The 17243-nt window shown below is 44.9% G+C and overlaps 1 protein-coding gene across 5 annotated transcripts in view; it reads right to left on the bottom strand.

Annotated features, from left to right (window-relative positions):
* The window catches only part of ST3GAL6 (ST3 beta-galactoside alpha-2,3-sialyltransferase 6), a 773060-nt gene extending 758618 nt beyond the window's left edge, over positions 1 to 14442 (bottom strand). Inside the window, exon 1 of one of the 5 annotated variants that reach the window (XM_069637206.1) lies at positions 14124 to 14442. The gene's annotated coding sequence lies outside the window, so the exon portion shown is untranslated. Of the gene's footprint in view, positions 1 to 14090 lie in introns of all 5 variants that reach the window. The other 4 variants (XM_069637209.1, XM_069637205.1, XM_069637208.1 and 1 more) reach the window with 4 other exon arrangements.
* Positions 14443 to 17243: the final 2801 nt, after the last annotated feature.

Below are 17243 nucleotides of genomic sequence, written 5' to 3'. Positions count from 1 at the left end.
TTGAAAAATAGGGATTAAAATACTCCCACCTCAAAATCTTATCTGGAGCACTGGGAAGAAGGGACTCCACTCAGGGAAGATCAGGGCAACCCTGCCGCCATCACAGTTGGGGTGCGGCTTAGAGATGATCTTGTAGCCATTGGAGAGAAGGGAGTCAAAAAAAGTGACTGAGCTGGTCTTGAACCATGTTTCGGTAAGAGCGAGTATGTCCAGGTCAAGGTCTTCAAGGAAGAGGCAGATGTCAGCAAAGTGTGTGATTGCAGAGTGGGAATTTAGCGTAACCAGGGGTTTTCTGGTGAGGGTACATTGGCATGCTACCCAGTCGGAAGAGTAGAAGGGACAGAGAGTGTCAGAAGGAGTAACAGATACAGGAAGGAAGTTCATGAGAGATGGCTGGTAAGGGATAGGATTGGGGCAGGGGGAAAGAGGGGAGGAGAGAGTGCTCAGGATGTCCTGGGTTTCTGCAATGAAGTTGGTGGCTAATGCAGTGCAGAGGGCCTGAGAAAACAGAAAATATGTAGATAATAGTATACAAGGCACCTGGGAAGATAGGTGTTGAGAGGCAAATGAATGCTTCATTCATGGTTTTGGTCCTTCCCCAGTCTCTGAATCGCAGAAACGAGAGAAGTACGTCTTTTATGGCGTCCACCCCTTCCCCGCCACTATACCACAAGCGCGAGAGGCGCTGCTCAATAAGACAACTCTACTGGCCTTACTCTGGAACAGTCGAAGAAAAAATGAATCTGCAAACAATGGAAGAAATTAACATGCTGTAACTGAAGATGGTGAGAGCAAGTGACATCACTGCCAGACGGACACACAGATGCACTAGACACAAAGCAGAAATATCGCCATGAAGAATCGCAGACACTATGTCAAACTTCCATTTAAACATGAAGAATATTACCTGCACCAATAGACGCAAGCAACACATCAATGTTCGCTCGCACCAAGGGAAGGTGCTGGAGGCATCTTTGCTTACCTCATGGCCTGGAGGCCCCCACTACTGCTCCATACGGTAGCCCTGCAACACAGGTAGGCCCTGATGGGCTTTAAAGAATTTTTTGGGCACTCGTGCATTTTTTTAATAAATACCTGCAATTGTACCCATATTTAGCTGCGCAAGGCCCGGGTGCTCTGTTGACCGGGCTGTGCATCCTGATCTTATCTGGGGCCCGTAAACATCAGCGAGGCTTGGTGGGGCTGCACCACTACATCATGTGGCCTCATGCCAAGATGGCCAACACGATTGCCATCTGTGCAGTGCCTCAACAGACAGACCTGCCCTCACTGTGATTGGCCAGCCTGGGACTTGATCAGACATCGGGGAACTGGCTCAGAATGCCCCTCCCATCCCACCCCTGCAGCACCTCACAATCCACCACCCCACAGCCTCATGGACAGCCTCCAATCAAATACACTCCTACCCCACAAACTTGTCAATCTGGAACTGTGTTCTCACACCATGAATACCTGCGAGTGATGTCCTGGATACTGCTATGCCTTTTCTAACTCACACAGCGGCCAAACCTAGGTGTGCCGTTGCCATTCTGGCTTTCTTTGCTCACCACAACCCTTTCCTTCCTGCATTTCTGTGCTTATTCAGTAATTCACATCGTACTGTGTTTTAACAATGCTGCATCCACATTTGGCATTGCATTTCTGCGTTTATTCGGTAATTCGAATCACCCACATTTCTGGCAGTCAAGTGTTACTATTGCATCGGTTTTTCTTTCTTGCTTTCTTGGCTGGTGAGTTTGTGTGTTCGTGCTGTGCAGTCTCTCCTCTTTCTTCAATCCTTACCTCTACGCCACTATGGCACACACCATATCTCCTTCCTATTCTAACTGCTATAATATTCACCTATCCTCACACTCACAAAGTCTGGAAGGAAAAGATTTTTTAAACAAGACATCCTGACCACTAATCCTGGCCCACCCATCGCAAACAGCTAGATCAGTGCAACTTCCAGACAGGTTTTCACTGACATCCTCTTCTCTGTCCCCTCTCCAGATCTTTGGACTCCTCATCTCATATCCACTCTCTCTCCCCTTTCATATCCTCACCCATTAAAGGTGGCTCTTGATGGGAAGTACTCTTGGCTGGCTTCTCGTGATCTAGGAGTATAATTGATGTCCATCGCAATGGCACAATCGTGGCTCAGGGTCCTCAACGCAATCTCCTATGCTTCGACCAGCGCATGCCATCTGTCATCAACTTCCTTCCCACACCTGCAACAGTGAGCTGGTGGCCGTTCTCTTTCCTCGGCTAGCTCCCTCCTCTGGAACAGCCTCCCCCTTCATCTCCGACTTGAGCCAGATTTCCTCAAATCCCGGAACCTCCTCAAGACTTCCCTTTTCACTGCCTCCTTCCCAGTCTCTCTCCCTTGCTAAATCTCACAGTCACTGGGATTGGGGACCAGGGCCCTTGTGTCCCTCTGGGTCCTGGTCTCCCACCCAAATAGCCTTGATCCTTCACCCACCCCAAGCACTTGCCATTTGGCTCCAACTGGCCTGTGCTATCTCACAGGTCTTCACTTACTGTTTTTGCCAGTTCAGATATATATATATATATATATATATATATATATATATCTCCCTCTCCCTCTCTCTCCATGCTCTGAAAGCTCATTTTCTCTCTTCATTATTATTATTATAATTGCCTTTCATTCCCATGTCGTTGCCCTGTGATAGTGATAGTTTAATGTAACAAAAGACTTGACATTAGGCAAGTGTTAGAAGCTATACAACCTTAACTCAGCCATCCGATAGCGCAGCAATGGAGCACACTGATGACATGACTGGAGACCAACTACCTGTCTGTGTAACAAAATCTCTTGTCCCATTTAAAGACACAACATCATATTGGTGCATGTTTAGTGGATGCGAGCAGATGCAGTATATACCATCTGACATTTATGGAGTTAAAGTGATCACTGATCCTAGTGGCAGTTGAAGAGGGAGTCGGGGTACTGAGACCACCCCCCCGCCCCAGTAAGTTCACAACGAGATGAAAGGCCAGGAATACTCGCTGCCACCCAGCTTATTTCGGACGAATCCCAAGCGGGCCAATGATTGACAAGTACCCTCTCATTCAGCCACGCAGACCAAATGCAATACAAGTCTTTACATGTCTGGCAGAGGAGCCCATGATCGTGAACAGAGACACCTACATGGACAGCCTGGACTAAGCACCAAGAAGCCATGTTACTGACGTCATTAGTCACACAACGGCATGGCAGCGTTAGACATGAAGCACACGTGCGGTCCGCACTGCATCACACAAACACACACTCTAATAGATGAAGAACATGAGCACACAGTTCAATGCAGCAATGCAGAACCGCAAGGCACAAGAGATCCTGAGCAAGCTTAGAGATGCTTAAAGCCAATAGTCACGTGGACATACAGGAGTGCATATGGAACCAGATTGAACCACCTATAGCTAACTCATAGGGAATGTAGTATAACATGGACAATACAGAAACTGCATTATAAGGTTTAGGAAAATTACAGCAGGCCTCAAATCACTGAGCAAGAGACGAGCTGAGCCGATTCAGGCTGGCCAGAGAGCAAGACGCGCGAGACAGGGCCCACAGCCAAGGTCGAGAGTTATTAAGACACATTCCAATCCCCAAACGACAAAGACACAAGCTGCAGAGAAACTGAATAAATCCTCATAATTATGAGCTGCAGAGCTCGGTTTTGTGGTCTCTAAAAACGTGGTACAGCCGAATGAAACAATGGACATTCTTCCAGAGTGGGAAAGAGAAGCCAGTCCCAACAACCAGACGCAGACTGCAACAAGTTTTGCTACCATTAGGAGAATATTCTCATAAAGCAAGGTGGTGTACACAAGTTACAATACAGACACATAATCGTTCACATTACCTAGAAAAGGTGCACAGCGAGCTGAGAACTCATTCGAGTCCCAGGCATGGGGGGGCAGCGGATGGGGGAATCAGCTCTATCTAATCACAGTTTAATATTCCAGGTGTGGATGGCAACAGACAAGAACCAATGGTAAGCCCACTACTCTGCAACAAGGTAATAGTGAATTGGAGATGGGACAGGCCAGCCACTTGACATGTAAGAGCCAGTAAAATAACATGGATAGGTAACGATGTAGGTTATCAGACTCCCCATGGCAAATCCCTCACACCAATAGGTTTTTTGAGAAGAGCCCAAGTGATGACGGAGTAATGATGCCATTTTGGAGTAAAACTGGCCTGCGAGCCAGGAGACGTTGAGAAGTACTGGAATCACCCGTGTTTTTGTATTGATGCCGGTTGGTTTTATTTGCAATAAACAGCAGTTTGAACATGCCGTTGACTGAGTTCTCTGTGTATACTGGAGGAGGGAGTTGGGCTCTCCAAGTCTGCGAACATCCAGCATCGCTCTGGCATACCTGGAAGTTCCACCCAACACAGTAAAGAGACTGCAGGGCCTGACCAGTACTCTTAGCAGCAAAGTGAAACATTGCTCTTTAAACCATACCACCCATTTAAGAGCTGTAGAAATATTTCTTTGGTTTCTTTATTGTGTTTTGGTTTTACATTAAAACTTCACAAATTCATAACATTTTAATAATAAACTACATATAAAAATCATAGCATTTCAAACACACTTACACTATTAAAACATTGTTAAAATGAATACAAGGGTTAATTCATCATCATCCTCCTTAAAATAATATTGCCGCAGAGGAACCTGAACATATATCAAAACCCCAAAATTAATAACAGTTTTGTTTGAGCAGATATAACATTCTTAAACTGCAATATTTTCTTCTAGTAAAAGGAAATGAGAGCAATAGATAAGGCCAGATACTTTGTGCAGAACAAATGTCGCCACAAATTCTACGAGAACACAGCGGAGGGCTTGTGGATAAAACGACTATCATAGAACATACATCTAGACAGCAAAACCACACATTTTAACATTAAACGTTTCCCGGTCTCAGCCTCATCCAGATTACACAGCGTACAGGTTCTATTAGTGCATGGGATGCCTAACCGTGGCCCAAGTACCTCCAGGGTATGAAGACACTTTAAAACATAACATTGATGTCCTGGTGGCACAGGAAGGAGCCTTGACTACATATGGTTGGGGTACAAAACCAGCATGGCCGCCATCAGGCATATTTAAGTAGTCCCTATACAGTTTCATATTTTCTGAACTACTGAAGTTTTCTATGTGATCCCATTCTTCAAATGTTTTGTTTGTTACTGATGGCTTCCAGTACGACTCAATGGCAACCTTGACTAAAAAGGTTTGTCCGTTTCCCCTCGAATTGAGCAAAAAGATTCTGGCCACTCTTCCCCTCAGATTATAAAATAAATGCATAATGTGTTCCAGGCATTGTTTAATTCTTGCACATTTCTCACATTCAGATAAAATATCACTAGCAGAGGGGATTACTTGTGATGTCACAGACATGCCCTGGAGCTGCACAATGAGGGCCTTAGACAACTTCCAACACTGAGCACAATTCAAGGATTTTGTGTAACTAAACAGTTGCCTTAACACCACTTCAATACCTCTAAAACAAAAGATTTTGGATAAGAAACATTCCTCAAAAAGCTGACTCAAAGATCATTTTGAAAAAGTTGCAGGTGTAATGAGGCAGATGAATACGCAGGTATAGTCCACTGCCACTATGCAAGTACCCCTTCCTGCCCCTGACCATTATAGTACAGGTGAGAAACGATACCAGCTGAGACAGCTCTACCACCACATGAATGTAAGGGTGAGAGATGAGACAAACTTAAGCAGTTTCCAATAAACAATACTTTAAACAGTCAATGCACATGCCTTTGCCATAAATAATTAGTTAGGTTGTGCGACACTCGTAGGGATTATAGTTAATAAAAATAAATAATAATAATTTCGCATTTATATAGCACTACAAACCCTCAGGTATCTGAGGGCTGCTTATTATTACCCACGGTGTGTGGTGCTCATTTATCGACCTCGGAAGGATGAAAGGCTGAGTTTGGCCCTGCCGGGATTTGAACCTGCGTTAGCAAGCTCAGTTAGATAGCAGTAAGCACAAGTAGGGTACTGTATATAACACAGAAGGGAGGAGGAGTCATTACACCGATTGGTCAGATGAAATTATAGGCAGGTAAGATGCAGCATTCATGGGCAGGGAAACCAACGTATGGCAGATGCACAAGGTGAATGTACATGAACAGAGACAAACATAGGTCGCCAGCACAGGGACGAGAAGCACAGAGGTACAGCCAATTTTCCTAGCACCGACTCCGGAGCAGGCCCAGGAGCAAGCAAGGACAAGATGCTGAATTAATAAAAACACATTTATTTTAGAAGCTGCCCAGACTGTAGCAAGCACCAAGGTCAGATGCACGGAAGGGAGTAGTGGATGTGTAGAACGCAAGGGCGAGATAACGGTTCCCTGAATGAGAAGCAGTAGACTCCAGTTAATTAAGTTACAATAAGAGCAAAAACAGCCATTGATGTCCAGATGCATGAGATCAGTATGCCAGACAGACTATAGCGGATAGACAAAGTGTGTCTCTAGCGGCGACAAAGAGTACAACATGCACATTAGAATTAGCTAAAAGCCTACTAAATAGGAAGAAATTATTTCTGCAACACGGTCCCCTCACATGTGATCAAGACCTGGAAAATGCTGGCTATTCATTTTGAGCCAATCACAGATAAGCCACCTAGCTGAAACTCCCTGGCGCACACACAGACATGAGATGATACAAAATGCCCAACACAAAATGCCAAACACAAAGGAGCTGATAGGCCACATGGCTTGGGAATGATGGAGAGTATTTTTTATTGGAATTAGTGCAGACCATGGACTTCTCTCTCTCCATCTGCCCTTTGTCTCTCCCATATTTTGATGTCCTGTCAAAGTGTCCAAAGTTGGTGAGTAAAGTGCCAACCAATAGAAATCCCTCTTGCCACATCATCATGGATGAGTAACACCAGCTAACTAGTGGCCAAAGTAATAATGTAGTGTAAATATAATCTATGATGAGTTGGGCTCAGGAAGAGCCATCAGATATGTACAAATCAATGAGGAAACCAACACTTTGTAACTGATATCATTGCTTATGTATTTTTAGTACAAATTCCGCTCACACTCATTGTAACAGTGAGAGCTGCGTATATGCTGTCCCGGCGGAGATGCTATGTTTTGAATAAAGCTAGGTTTTGTCGTGCATTTTGAGTACTCCATTATTGAATATTGATTTTACCAGGTTTGGTCAATTGGGACCCATCTTTATACAGGGATCCCAGTTTTCCACCCAGAAAACAATTTGGAAAATGAGGGCAAAAGGGATGCATTCTAAATGAAATTCGACTAGTAACACACATCGGGCCTAGAAAGGTTAAAAAAAAAAAAAGAAGAATAATAATCATTAAATTAGTTATTTGCGACTTTTCCATTTGTATCTCCGTTTGAAACACTCCTGCTCCGAATAATAACAATTGCAACTTGTGCAACAGAGTGTACATGGAAACATCAAATATTTCAAGTCTATGCGAATGCCCTTCATAAAGAGACAACCTCAGGACTGAGCACTGGCTGCATCTGCAGACCATCATCTCATTGCATCATGTAAAATGCAAGGACAACCAAACCCATTCGCTACCTTGCTGCTAATCTCCAGAGGCCAGCGTATATCTTGAAGCCTTGACAGGGCCAAGGAGAAGAAATGCAGGGGAAAAAGATTACAGGCTCTGCGGTAGGGACCATGTAGTTATGGTTAAGTTGCTCAACCTATAGGAAGATCGGTTTTGGGTGGCTTATAACTGGTGCTGGTCAACAAATCCTTACAAAAATGATCATATATTTTACAGGGCCTGCGGTAGCGGCCCTTTAGTTAAGTTGCACAACCCATAGGAAGAGCACTTTTTGGGTTGCTTATAACATTTCCCCCTCCCCCCGGACGAATCCTTACCAAACTTGCTCAAAAAAAGTATATGGCCCCATCAGATTGACGAAACCTCACTAAACTTCACTGAATCAAGGGGGGGGGGGGCAAAGTCATAGGGGGGGTCCCAAAATTTCCGTTTTTTCCATATACGCAATGGAAGGAAATGCTCACGTCTACAGCCCAAACCACTGGACGGATTTCACCAAATTTGCGGCAGGTGCTGCGGCTTAGTCCCGAAAGTATGCTTTTATAAATTTGGTGTAAATCTGCCCAGTATTTTTTTTTTAAACGGCACAAATGTAGGTAAAAAAAAAAAAAGAAAAAAAAAAAAAAAGTGACATGTGGGTCCAGTCCACGGATGCACTTCCCTGTTCGGACCGGGGATGAGCATCCGATTGGCTTAGAGGGCAACGTGATGTCTGCGGGCCTCGGACACACCCACTGATTGGATGGTGAAAAGCGTGAAGTGCGTCACATTTTTGGAAATGCCCGCCATGTTGAATTCACCAACAGCCGCCACTGTCCACGAACATTGCAGTAAAAACTTCACAAAAAACACAACATTGCACTTGTCAAACTTAACAAACAATATCTGGGGAGGTGAGGGGTGATGAGGATGGGATATGGCCGTAAGAATCCAAAAACAGGTGTTTTTCATCCCCGAAGTCCGTGAATAGTCCGTATGTTAGGGTACAGTCCTGTGATGTTCCGGGACATCTATGCCTATTTCGGCATTATATGGTTGGTGAAAAGCAGTTTCTGGATGGCTTATAACTTTGGCAACACTCAATTAAACTGCATACATTTCTGGAATTATATTCTATTCCAGATTCTGAATGGTTCGGGAAAGTGTGGAGCCGTTTTGTCAAGAGGGCTCATGTGGTGCCATTTAACAAATCTGCACACACGTTTGCAAAAAGATTTAAGATCGAGATATAAATGTTTTTGTAAAGTTTGGCGGGATTTTGTCAAGCGGGGGCTAAATTAGGAGGGTGGTCTCAAAATGTTTGGATGGCTTATAACTTGGTGGCCATTTGACCAATGTGGACAAATGTTTTCAGAAAGATTATAGACCCCAACCTTGAATGTTTGTCTAAAGTCTGAATGGATTTGGTCAAGTGGGGGCTAAATTATATGACTATTGCATGTACATACATTTTGACACTTTTGAAAAAATAAAACCTGGCCAATTTTCCAGCAAACTCCTGTAAGGAGCATTGGCAAGGACCTTAAAGCATGGTTTTGCAAATGTACCTGTGTTTTATTTTTTGACAAGTGTCATATTGTATGTACAAAAAAATAGGGATATACCTTTAGTGACTTGGGTATAGCCAGTGGCCAGGGTGTCTGGGTCATGGCATAAGGTCATGACCCAGACAATCTGGCTACTGCCCATGACAAGCTGTAACAAATGGGGTTAAAGTGGCCATGTCCACCTCGGACCGGCTATGTGGTAAAGTTATTCAAAAGTGGGATAGGTTTGAAAGGGAAAATAAATGTGCTCCTGGTAATATGGTCATAGGGTTCCCTCTTTCGCCTTTTGCAGGTTGCCATGGAAAGGGAAGAGGGGCTCTGTACGGAGCCCTGCCTTCTATTTCCATGGTGGCCATCTTGGAAAAGGATTTTCCTTCCTACCACGGGATGCTCAGGCGTCCCGGAGTAGGAATAAAAATCATTTTTCTTTTTTTTTTTAAGCACCCCAGGTTCCCACTTTGGGAAACCAGGGTGCTGATGGCCTGCATCCCCCTTTGCAGGGGCAGGAATGGGGGATAACGGTCCGTAGCCCTCATTATCCGCCCTCACTTCGCTTGGGCCAATAACTTGGGCTGCCGGGCCGTTACCCCCGTTCCAGTATCTGGAACGGGGATGAATGCTACATTGTTCCCATTAGCATAAAACAAAATTCTAATGTAAATGTTGGAAAATCTTGTACTTTACTGAGAAATGTAAAGTAGATGAGGTTATAAGATTTTTTTGTTCTATATTTTAAATGTGGAAGGTGGTTCCTAAAGGAACCTTTCTTTTGCAGTTTTGTATGTATTTTTTTGCAGGAGAGGTTAGAACGTAAGGTGGGGAGGGAAAAGGCACCAAGCACTAATATGGAGGGGGAGGTGGACAGGGGAAGATGTTTCGCCTGTGTTAATTCGAAGGTAGGGGGCAGTGTTTCTCATGCTCCTGGATTACAGCTTCAAAAGCACTTCAAAATTGCTCCCCCCCTGCAGAGTGGTGTGTTGCAGTATATGCAGAGGACTGTTGTCTTCAAAGATATGGATCAACAGCCTCTTTTATTGCTTGCAAGGTAGCTAGTGGAATTTTGTGTCCCACAGATGTAGGCTGTGTGGTTACAGTATTGGTTGAGGAAGATGAGGTGGAGGAAGACAGCCTACTACTTGCTTAGAAAGGAACAACCTTTCTGAGAGCATTGTGGTGACTGGATTGGTTGTGGCACTGCACGGAGGTGGTCCCGCAGGAGTACTGCGCAGGTAGTCTGTGACTGAGGCAGTACAAATCTGCACACACGTTTGCAAAAAGATTTAAGATCTAGATATAAATGTTTTTGTAAAGTTGCACAAAGGGCATTTCACTTTGGTAGCTTTAGTCTTTGGTACATTCACAAAAGTGTTAAAGAACTGCCACGCCCATGATTCTCTCTGGGTAGTAGAGGTAGACACTCCCTCTACCTCATCTTCTTGGTCCTCTTCATTTTCTTTGGAAGTACTGCGCTTTTTTTGTTGAGTAGGTACTCCAGCTGGTGGTGGCTGTTGGGGAGGAGGGATGGCAATAACTGGTGCCATTTCTAAGATAACTACCAGCTTTGCTAATATTTTTTCAAGTATGTGCTTTGTACTAGATTGTTAATGGATAATGAGTATAGGTGTAGGAGCTGTGTAAGGGTACATGTTGAGCTTGAAAGTTCCTAGATCAGTAGAAAATGTAGTTCCGCACTGTCCTTGAAACACGGGCTCAATTGCAAAGTGTGGACGCGTTTACGGAAAAATCATCATCATGTGCATGGTCACGTTGTACTGTCTGGTAAGGTCCGGGATCACGCTACATGTTCGCGGATCGACGATGCAAAAACAATGGAAAAAGTTGCTGAAAAAGTGTATAGAAGTCTTAAGATGCTAGAAGGTGGGTAATGGCAGAGTTTTAAGTTGAAACGTCGTAAAATTGGCCAAAAGTATAATAATAGTAAAAATTGTTGGAAATAGCATAGTAAATTGTTGGAAATAGCATGCACTGGTAAAAACCCATGAAATTCTCTGAAAAAAAGCATTGTTAAAAAGGGACGTTATGCTTACGAGTAAAACCGAAAACCTCAGAAATTCGCTAGTTATGGTAAGATAAGCAACCATAACTCATGCCACAACCGTGCACTGCCAATACTAACATCCAGGCCAAAGATGACATCACAAATGTCATTGATGACATCACTTGTGAAATTTGACAAAAATTCCCTACAAGGGATTGTGCTTCTAATGTTGGTAACAAAATGTCAGGTGTGACTACTTAATCTATTAAAGAATATACTCGTCTAAACAACATTGTATTGGAGTTTTTCTGTTAATACAGGAACCTAATCATTCATAAACATAGGCAATGGCTGCAGCATGCACCATAGAAGTACAATATTTATAATCTTGTAATTTTGTTAAGTACAATAATGAATGCTACCTTATCGGAGTTGAGTAATGTTAAATATGTAATAACTAACAATGCAAGACTTACCAGACACTTGTGCTAGTACACAAAATACATATGTAGACCCACAATGCATACAAATCAGAGACATGTAGGGAAACTAAAGTAAGGAAGAACGAAACAGCATCATCAGAAAATGTTACTAACATTAAAGTTTATCTTCATGTACACAAATGAATTCTGTTTTAATACTTTAAGAACATATGATAACGTTAACGTCTTTATGTATAGCACTTTTAGAATTTGTATACACCGTCAGTGAACAGAACCACCTGGCCTAGATGTGTCAGTGAACAAAAACAAGTGGTCCAGATATGTGATGTCATCAATGACATTTGTGATGTCATCTTTGATGTCCTGGGTGTTCGTCTTAGCAGTGCACCGTGGTGGTGTGAGTTATGGCTGCTTAGCTTATCATAACTGGCACATTTCTGAGGTTATACTTTTTAACTATAATGTCCCTTTAGCAACGTTTTATTCATTGAATTTCATAGGTTTTGATTAGTGCAACTTAACCATAACGTCCCTTCAGTGAATAGATCCACACACAAACATGCGCGCACCATCTCGTGCTATGCCCTTATGCTGTGGAGCAACATCCTGGTTCCCATCAGGACAGCCACTTCCCTCCTGCATTTCACAAAATGATCTGAGGCCCATACTGTTGAAAGAGGATAAATGCACTTACTCTACCATTCCTTGTACATTGCTACTATGACAGTTTTCAGACTCCCAGTGAAAGTTAGTGGGGACTACCAGTCTCTAGCACCACTCACTGTGCACCAGTGTACTTCCAAAGCCCAGTCATAGAACTGCTAAAACAAAACGCTTCCTGCCAGAGTCCAACCACCCAACACAGGACCGGGTATCGAACCTATGCCGCTCAGCGTGGGACAAGCACATTGCCCAAAAGCCATCCACAGCAATTACACATGCTCAAACTAGTGCCAGTTTCACGTTCCCTCAAATAGCACTAGCACTGCCAGCTTCAAGTGCCTTCTAAACAATAATCCATGCCATTCCAAAACAACAGTAATGGAACAACACACAATATGCTTGGGTAACCGACTGGAAGAGAACATCAGGAGTAAAATGTTTCAATTTCCAAGCTATCAGTCAGGCCTAGAAAGTTACTCCCCCCAACCCTCTCAATTCTCCACATACACGGTGCACACAATTTCTTACTTGCCAAGAGTCAATAATGACTAGTAACAAGGACACATTCTGAGACCCTATTGCATGCTATAAAGGCAATTCTTAATACAGCATGCAATGCATCCAAAAGAAAAAACTACTGTCAAATATGCAGAAAACCATCACAATAGTTTACTCAGGTGTAACAACGACAGCGCTCTCAAATTCCACACACAGGCCTATTTTTCTTTGTAATCCTGGGGCTTGCAGTTGTATCCTTTCCATTTTAAAAGTAAGACTACAAATGCAAGAAAAACAACGGAATAATACTTTATCACGCATGCACCTGGAAAACATGAAGGCACTACAAAGATACTTTTCAAAAACATGGAAAACCCATGCAGCGTTCATTAAGTCCAGATGTGTTGCAAGAGCGAATACTCATCTTCTATTTAACAACTATAAAGATACCTTATAGGAGGCTATAAAATCCTAAGTGTTGCATGCTGCCCAGTATCTTTGGAGTGGTTTGACCCTAAAGTGTTATTTGCTTGTATTCGTGGCACGTACAGTTAGCGCTGGCAGAATCTACCGCCCCATGTTCGGCTGCGTGGTAGAATAGCAAGGCTGGACCCGTGTTTAAGTAGCAGTTGCAGTATGAGAGGGTCGCGTTTACCTTCCCAAAGGGTTTGTGCCTGTTCCTCCCAGGCTAAAAACAAAATGTACAACAGCACGCAGCAGGATGTGCGTCACCTCGGAACAGAAATCGGGCGCTAGTTCAACGCACTAAAACATTACGTCTTCGAATTGTAGAAGCCTACTACCCCCCTCCCAAAAAAATATTACTAACTTATTTAACACTTCCTGTGTTAGACATTGAAAAAGATAACTGAGGACCTCCAAAGTTATGCGACTTCAAGGGCACGCCGGCGTCTGCTAGATAACGCCGTTTTTCTAGTTAGGACGCAGGAACACTTACCAAAACAAATGAACACATCATGGGTGAAAATAAGTAGATAAGGAAGCGAAGGGGCGCAGCGTTCTGCTAACTTGTACAAGCAGAAACCCATACCGAAAACACACACGGTTCTTCTGTTATGGTAGTTGTCTATCCGTGGAAGAGTAAGCCAGGGGTCGTGGACACGACAACTCGACTGAACAAGTTACAACAAAACCATACACTCCCCCCCCCCCCCCCTTCTCCAAAAACGGATACTAGAAACATTCAACGTTCTCGCCGCGAAAACAAGCGCCACTCCAATACTCGTAAAACGACACATCGCCCCTAGCTGTTTTGCTACAAAATATCTCCCGTTATTCCCAACTAAATGCACACCATGTGTGTAGGTAGAGGTCACGGCGCTCTTACTCTGTAGCCCCAGAGCGGTTTGCTCTGCCGTTGCCTCGTTCCCCTCAAAGTTCCTGTGAAGGGCTACTCCCGCCCCCTGCCGAGGCTGTGCTCTTAGGTCCCGAGTCGTTAGCGGGTACAATCCAGGTGACAGCGCTGCCTGGCAGGCCGGTCCGCTAGTTTCCTCGGCCGTCCTCTCCCCGGCTGTCGCCAGCCCTCTCCCCTCCCGCCCCCCTGGGCTGTCTCTCTCTCAGTGGGGGCGGAGCGACCCGCCTTACGGCGCCCGGCAGGAATGCGGCACAGAGAGCGCTGCGTGTGTGGGGCTTGGAGAAGCTTAGCCGAGCGCGCAGTTCCTTCATGGCTGTTTCCAAGTGGTCTCTGAGGCCCCAGCCTGCCGTTAGGGGATCCCCGGATAGTCAGTCGCTGGGGGGATTCCGTTGTTTTCACCCATTCTAGCATTTTTTAGAGCACCACATCACCCGATTAGTGACCTCCCCAATAAGGCAGACCGGACATCCTTAGCAACAGTAGTTAAAATAATTGACTTTGGCATAACCATTATCAATGCTGAAAATGGAAAAAAATCTACCGGGAGAAGAACCCTTTTTTCTTGGAGGGGCGGGGCCGTGGGGAGGTGGGGGCGGAGGCGAGGGGCGTGGGCCAGGTCAGCAATCCAGTATCTATTCATAGACCCAATCCTGGCGATTTGCATTAACGCAAAGAGCATTATGGGAACATAAGAATGACCACGATTATAAATTATAAACAACTTTTATAGTGATTCATTAAAAGCCCCTTCTGAGCAAATAATGGAAGTTGGACTCTGCGGTATTGATTGGTCACAATATTCACCCTTACAAAACAGCCTGTAAATTGCAAGACGTATTTACCAGTGGGCAGAGGATAGGGCATGTGGGGCTGAATGACTGTCTTTTTCGAGTGGGGAAGCTGAGGGACTGTGTGGGACGGTGGGACATTTTTTGCTTAGGTGTGAGAGACATGTTGAAGAGAGAGAGAATTGATGAGGGTTCGGTTGACTGCGCTGGGTGTGGCTGAGCTGAGTGGGAGGAGGTGACGGGGTGAGAGGCAGGAGGAGGAGCAGTGTGATGTTGGATTTTGTGAGGCAGACGGGGCGGTGGGAGGAGTTGGGAGTTTATGTGAGCTAAGTATTGATTGGTGGGTCTGGTGCACATCATCCTTTAGGATGGGGAAGCGCCTGTGTGGGTCCGCCCACGCCTCCGATAATTGAGAAGAAGAAGAAGGTAGTATTCTGCTGATAACTCGTGTGCGACATCAATAAACACGACAAGGGAGACGCATTATTACTTTTCAGTTGTGACACAATGGTACGCCCATATTAACAGCAATTCTGTTAAGGGTTAGCATACTTGATGTCAGGCTCTCACGGCTAACCCAGAGCACCCACGTTTTCCGTGGCTATGCAGCAGAAAGAAATCCAGTCCCATTTTTTTGCACTTTGGATTCTGGGACTTGTAGTTTTCTCTTTCGCTTGTGAGAGTCAATATTCTGTGCCCAAGAACAAAGACCCGGCTGCCCAGTTGATGTAAGGATTGTGTCTTTGTAACCAGGGCATGCCCAATACCACTGGGTAGTGGGCCGTATTTATGATGTCAATGTGAAGTTGTTCCTGGTGATTGTTTATTGTCAACATGAGCAGTGCCGTTTGTTGGGTGATGAGCCCGGATGACAATGGTCTTCCATCAATACCTTCGTCTGCTTGAATCAGCTCTTTGTTTTATCTTGAAATGTGATGTCGCTGGGCCCAGTCGTCGTCAAGAAAAATGCCTATGGCACCACAATCCACTAGAGCCAGGATGGGAAAGCAATTTCCAGTGTGGACGGATAAGGTGACCTGGAGAATGACCAAGACGACCTTTGGGAAAGTACCAATGAGGCCGAAAAGGTGGAGTGTGTATCAGTCTCCCGAAACTGGGTTCCATTCAGGATCGGGAGCTGTAATTTCCCGTACGCCGTGGCGGAGCAATGGGACATTTCAGGGCTAGATGTTTGTCTGAAGCGCAGTACATGCACAAACCGCTGTCTATACAGCGTATCCTTTCCTGAGGAGTTAGAGGACCTCGCAAATTTCCGATCTGCATGGGTTCAGCATCTGGAGTAGAAGATTGAGGTGGTTCTCTTGAGCTTGGGTACACCGGTGTGGGTTTCAATTGAGGGCATCGTACTCTCCTTTTTTCAGCCTTCCTCTCCTGAATGCGGAAATCGATTTGTAATGACAGATCCAGAAGGGCCTGGAAAGAGCCAGGGCGGGCTACTCTAGCGAGTTCATCTTTGATTTCCTCATTTAAACCTTTCCTGAATAGGGAAAAACAGGCTTCTGAGGACCAATTAGCATCCTTTGCAAGTTGTTTGAATCTTGTCACATATGTTAACATATCCTGGTTCACTTGTTGGAACTCTAGCAATCTTTCCTGAGCCGAAAAGACCTGATCAGGACGGTTGAACATTGTCTTGAAGGCTGCTAGGAATTCCTCATAGTTATCCAGGAGGGGATCACTGACGGATACCAGAGGGGTGGCCCAGGACATGGCATTCCCAATAAGATGGGAAATTATAAACGCCCACCTTGGCTCGTGGAGTAGAAAAATAGTAAGGCTTAAAGGTGAAACGAACCATGGAAGAATCCAGAAAGGCTGGCAGTGTTTTTGGCCCCCCATCATATTTCTCCATGATGCCCCCTACTGCCGCACTTTCCTGAAAGGCTGAATCCCTGGACATAACAAATTGCCTCAAAGCTGCATTTTCAGCCTTTAAAGTTTGTACTTCTGTGGATAGTTCCTGCATACCACGGAGCAGATCTTGCATAGAAGCATCCATATTGGCTGTAATCCTTTGGTGTCTCAAACTGTCACGCAAGTGGGACCCGGGTCCAAGCTCACCTGTCTCTCCTTAGAGGTTTTCTACTTGAGGGAAGGATTGTTTTCCTTATTTCTTGAGGTCCGGGATTCAAAGAGATATGGGCGAGTCTCCCCCGACGCCACCCTGCCGGCCTAAGAGCCAAGCGGACTGGCCTCTGGGGCCACTGCCCTGTTGCTGTTGGTTTAGTTGGCTGACTCGGAGGAAGTTCCAGGAAGGATGGAGAAATCCAGGAAGGAATGTCCG

This window comes from Ambystoma mexicanum, chromosome 7p, assembly GCF_040938575.1.
Source record: "Ambystoma mexicanum isolate Mex_15411 chromosome 7p, UKY_AmexF1_1, whole genome shotgun sequence".
Classification (NCBI taxonomy): Eukaryota; Metazoa; Chordata; class Amphibia; order Caudata; family Ambystomatidae; genus Ambystoma; species Ambystoma mexicanum.
Note: the sequence above shows the minus strand (reverse complement) of the source record. Positions and strands in the feature narration are given on the sequence as shown.